This window comes from Brachyistius frenatus, unplaced genomic scaffold (assembly GCF_029030835.1).
Source record: "Brachyistius frenatus isolate BFR_SWC_R1_liver_20210118 unplaced genomic scaffold, ASM2903083v1 Contig_8, whole genome shotgun sequence".
Classification (NCBI taxonomy): Eukaryota; Metazoa; Chordata; class Actinopteri; family Embiotocidae; genus Brachyistius; species Brachyistius frenatus.
Window position 1 is genome coordinate 3,409,547 of NW_027210607.1, and position 6,000 is coordinate 3,415,546.

The following is a 6,000-nucleotide window of genomic DNA, read 5'->3' on the forward strand; positions in this document are numbered from 1 at the left end:
GATGGAGTCGTCACGTCTTCTTTCTTCAGAGCGCCTGAGGGAGTTGATGTCCTTCAGAGATTACCCTCCATCAAAGCTGCTAAACGGACCAGATGTTTTGATTTTAATATTTGAATCTACAGTTTTAGTGTTTGAATTTGATGTAAACCTTAAATGAACATTCTTTTGAAATTCGGACACCTGAAATTGTTACGCTGAGTTTATGAATTAAAAAATAAATCAAGAGTAAAACACTTCAACTTGGTACCAAGTGGACAGATGTGTTAATGTGACGGAGGCCAAAAGCATCATGTGAGTTAGTGCTGGAAAAGGATGCCATGCAAAAGACCACAAGGTTTCACAGCGTCGTACAACTACGTTTAATAAGATTTGCTCATTAGTACAGAAAAAAAAAACAACGTCGGAACTACAAACTCTGAAGCAGTAGTAAGCGTTAGCAGCGTTGAGCTCCATGTTTTCAAACCACAGTTATACTGCAAAAAAGTTGAGACACCCACACGTCCAAGTCGGTCTCAAAAAACAAAAAAAAAAACAGCGTTCAAGTCAGGAAATAAAAACCTAGAAAATAAAAGCACAGATGTTGTATTTGGAAAAAAATAAAGAAAAAGAAATACATTTCAAAAGTAGAGGGATGTTTGTGAGGAAAAAAAGCACATTACCAGTCTTTTTTTTTTTTAATTTTTTTTTTTTTTTTAATCTATTTTGAGATCACAACATGACGAGAGCCACAGTGTTTACCTACCCAGAGAACGCCCATGAAGAAGAAGAAGAAGTGAATATACAGTTTACTATCCAAGTCTAGTTACATGAAATACATACGTAATATCTATAGAGGAATATATGAAACAATAGCCATCATCCAAATCAGTCTTCTCTTTTTTTTGTTTTTTATTTGTACATACATTTTATTTTATAGGTCAGGTATAAATTGATTTGTTTAGTGAAAGAGAAACTTGGTGGGGGGGGGGGGGATACCAAAAGAAGGTTAGGAGGTCGATAAATACTTGGTGGTATGGTGGTGAATAATACTGAGGCCAGGGAGGGTGAGAGGGGGGTCGGGGGGGGGTCAGCATCAGCTGTATAAACTGGTGGAAATAACATGGTCACATGAGCACTGCAGCCTTTTGGATGAAGACGGTGGAGAAGGATGTTAAAAAACAAAAAAAAACCACTTCAAGATTCAGCCTGAATTAAAGGACTATTTTTCGGAGATGAGATTTGTCTCGGTCCTACTGAGATGAAAGAGTGTCGATGCCTCCTCGTGTCTGTGGTCTACAGAAAACAGCTTAGCTTAGCAGAAAGACTGGAAACTGCTCTCCACTTGTCTCCGTCCAGGGGTTCAAACATCTGGCTGCCTCCGGCTCCTCTAAAGCTCACTGATTAACACCAAAGTGTAAAACGACACACTGTGATCTGAAAAGGTTTTTTACAGGTCAGACTTGTTCTCGGACAAAACTTCAGAAAAATAACCGCCCTCCCGCTCAGCAGTGAGCTTCTCATCTGGTTGGTTTTTTTTTTTTTTTGGTGTGCTTTAAACAAATGAAACATGTGTTATAAATGATTGAGCTTTAGAGGTGTTGTTGGCTTTGGACAGAGGCAGGCTAACTGTTTCTGCTCGTTTCCAGTCTTTATGCTGAGCTCACTCGCTGCAGCTTCATACAGAATAACCTTCTCCTTCCACTCTTAGTGCAGCAGAAGTCCTGCAGGATGGAGGAAAGCTCCACCTGCTGGGTCATCAATGCGCCCGCCAGCAATTCAAAAATCTCCCATCTTATATCTTCTTTTTTTTTTTTTTTTCTTCCAAAACCAAAAAGTACAAGCTGCAGTTTTAAGAGATTTCTGCAACTCAAGTTAGGCTACTTCTAAAAAAAAAAAAAACCAAAAACAACAAAAAAAAGTATATTTAAAAAGGGGGAAAAAAAAAAAAAAAGAAGTCTCTTCTCAATCTGTTTTATACAGTGCATCCCTACATTTACATTCATACTTAAATACAATCACACTGGTGTGGATGGAACCAACCAGAAAGAGGAGGACGTGTGACGGGGGCGTTTCTTTAGTAGAAGCAGGTGGAATATTTCACACCAGAGGACGTGAGGATTGTTGTAGCTTTAGTGGTGATATTGGAGTAGCAGAAGCAATGTAAATAGTGGTGTCTTCCACAATTACGTCACGACATAGTGCATTGTATGCTCCATTCTGCCATTTTTATTTTATTGCCCATTCATTTGTTTACATTGCGAATCACTTAAACATCACCAACCACCAAACTTTTTCTTCGAGTAGTTAATTTTCTTCTTTTTTTTTTTTTTTATCTCCTTAGATCATTTTCACACTAATGTAAGCAACATCAGCGAGTTAACACATAAAGCTTAGCATTTCAAGAAACGAGACATTTAGTAACAATATTACAAAGGGTTTTTTTTCAACTTCAAAAAATGAAAAAAGTGAACAAATGAAAAAAAAAAAAATTAAACGTTTAAAGAATTAGCATCAGAAAATTAATTTATTCCAAGTAAAAATACAAAATAATATTTATGACATTGACCAGATATGAAAGTCTCCCCCAGAAATAACTATTAATGGTTGAGAAATAAGTCTGTAAAGAAAAATATGAAATAAAAATGAAAATATGTTTCTTTTCTTTTTTTAGCAAAACTTTCTAAAAATAATGAAAATTTCTCAGTACAAAGGCTACATTACTACTGGAAGGTACTAGCAGGTAGAGTAGGTAAATACACAGTAGAAAATGATTTTAGTGAATCACAATGCTTGCAATGAAAATAATTCTGCAATAAAGATTTATGCCTCTTTTTCGTGTTTTCTTCTTTTCTACAAACAGTACAAACAGTATTGCACATTACAACAAAGAATCAAGGTTCTTAGCCTTAAAAAAATGGGACTAATTCAAGTCTTGCGTGAATAGAAGGCCACCAGTCAATTGATGCACCTTGGGGAGGGAGGGGGGGGGGGGGAGGGGGGGCTTTCGATCAAGTTGCAGGTGAAAACACTTGTGTCTGTTTTGTGTTCAAAACAACATTCTTTTCTCTCAAACCTGCGGCCGTCCGCTGACTCTCACAAGTCCCTCCGCGGGTTTCTCGGCAGGCTGAACGAATCAGGGTCACCTTGGCGTTTTTTTTTTCTTTTTTTTTTACAAAACAAAAGGGAGCACATACTTTTAGGAAACATAAAAAACTTCTCTTAAAAAAATAACAAACAGAAGATCTCTTTCACAACTCTGGTCAGCATAGTAAATGATTGATTATAAATATACAAAAAGGTGGGAAATATGTTTTCGTTTTCTCTCTGAGCACCTGATGTTGGGATTTCTTTTTTTTTTTTTTTTCGCCGATGTTTAGACCAATTTGACCAGCGGGACACTCACCCTCGCTTCCACTGTAATAAAGTAGACTGTACTCTCGCTAACTACGTCATTATATTAGTTATAAAGCTCTAGCTCCTTCAGTTGTTGTCTTTTTCAAAAAAATAAATTCTTAAAATAAAACCAAAAAAAAAAAAAAAAAAAAAAAGCATGATAAAAATAAAAAAATCAACCATCTGTTAAATCATTTCTCTTGAAGAATTAAATTAATATATATTTTTTCATCTGAATAAACTTACTTAGAAAATATCTGTTTCTCTCCTAATATATTTCAAAATTGAGGTATTGCAAAAGATTTTGTCAGTCAGAAAGCACGCTTTATCGTCTGGTTGTTGTTTTTTTTTGTCTTTTAACAAAAAGAACTGCTGACTTTTGAAAACTGTTCAGATACAAAGAGTAGTGCATAACAAATATGTATCATAGAGAAGGAACAAACATAGAAAACCTGTCTGGGTGAGGAAAGAAATGTCACAAAAACACCCAGAATTCACTTTCATAGGGATGCTTGTTATTATTATTATTATGATCATTATTATTATTATTATTATTATTACTCATGGCTAGCCTTTGTTTTTTGTTTTTTCAGTAAAAAAAGTATTGTCTGCTTACTTTTGATTAGCTTTTCTTGGACATGAAACAAACAAAAACATCTATCTTAAAGCAGAAAAAGAAAACAGTTTACGACTAAAACAAGAAAGGGGAGCGGGACTGCGGGGCGCCAGCACGGGACAATCACAACTCACCAAACAAAAATAAACTAAATAAAAAAAGAGCGGGGAAAGGGGGCGACGCACATGAAACTTGCAATGATGCAGGATCATGTTGGGATTGTCCACAAAACTGCTAAAAAAAACAGTGTAGCTCGGACTCCCCCACCCCCCCCCCCCTCCCTGACACCACCCCCCTCCACAAACCAGAGCCCGCCTGTCTTTCAGCAGCCAATACTTAAGTTTCTATGCATTGCATTCATAGCCACCACTCCACCCCCCTCCACCCGCCCCTGTTTAAACTGTGCACCATAACCTTTTCATAAAAACAAAAATATATATATATATATATATATCTATATATAGATATGTCCACCATTTTTTTTTTTTTGTAGCAGGTTCATTACTTCAAGCTTTGCAGGAAAAAAACAAAAAACAAAAACATCTGGATAAATGTGGTAACCCCAGCTTTGCACATCTGCACAGGTTTTCTGGCATCGTTGACCCCCCCCCCTCCCCTCAGTAACAGCATGTGCAGGGCTCAGTTTATCAACCTCAAGTCTCCAGTAGCTTCGATATTTCATTTTACAGCCCCCCTCCAAACTGCCCTCTTCTTTCCTCACCGTCAGCTCCTCCATGGGGTGGGAGGGGTGGGTGGGTGGGGAGGGGGGGGGGGTCTGTAAAAAGTCAAACATGTCAGCTCTTTGGTTGCATTCGGGGACGTAAACGTGCGTTTTTGTCAACGGTGGAGCAAATGATAATAAGAATATTAATATTAATAATAATAATAATAATAATAATAATAAAAAGACCTCAGTTCTCAGTTTAAGCTCACATTGTTGCGTCTTCTCCTTCGGATCAGACTCGATGTTTGTGGGCCTGTTTTTGTGTGCGTAAGAAAGACAGCCGTCCGTCCGTGTGTGTGTGTGTGTGTGTGTGTGTGTGTGTGTGCGCGCGCGCGTGTGTGTGTGTGCGCGCGTGTGTGCGTGTGTGTGTGTGTGTGTCGAGAGGCGTCCGTGTATTCTGGTGCAAGTGTGTGTACAAGAGAACATATATACGTGTGCATACACTAGTTATGAAGTTTCACAGGACTTCTATGTCGGACGTTAACGACAGTTAAAGCGAATCACAGTTCTAGGCATACTCAGACCTAACTACATACGGTATAAAAAATTGCACAATTATATCAACGATCACTGCAAAAAAGTACTTCACCTATCATAGACAGTTTTTAAATGGTTATCCTACATTGACTTTGATTTGTGATGATTATTTTTATGGTCTGGATGTGTTCGCTGCCCGGTGGTGCAGGAACCCTCGGCTCTGTCGGCCCGACCGGCGGCGTGGAGTCGCCACGATTGCGTCGGCCGGTCGTCCCCGTTTCTGTTCGGTTTCGTGCGAGTCAAACGTACGTCTATAGTGTGTTGTGCAAACATGGGCAGAATCCAATAGTAGACATGATATCGAAAAGTCTATTGCATGCAGCAACCTGATTGAAAGAAACATGCAGTTAGGGGCGACCCACCCCGACCCCCGGTGACAGCTCGTCGTTCAAAGACATCAGGTGCTTTTCTACATCTGCTGTTTAGTATTTTACACCCTAGCCTGAATAAAGTACTTATGGTATCTGTTTATACCATGGATTTAGCAGCAAAGCTATTGCAGCATTACATTTACATAACACTAAAAAATTATGTTATTATAAAAATAAAGACCTAGAAATCGAAAGCAAACTAATCTGATGCGCATATGAGGTATTAATATTTTCAGAGTCAAGATTGAGAGCGAATATAGCCGTGTTATTTTTACTCCGGGCGATACGGGCCCACACTATGGATAGTTGTTGAATCTTGCTACATCTTATGCCACCTATTTTACTTTTGTGAATGCATTAATTGAATTTGCCTTTGGTAA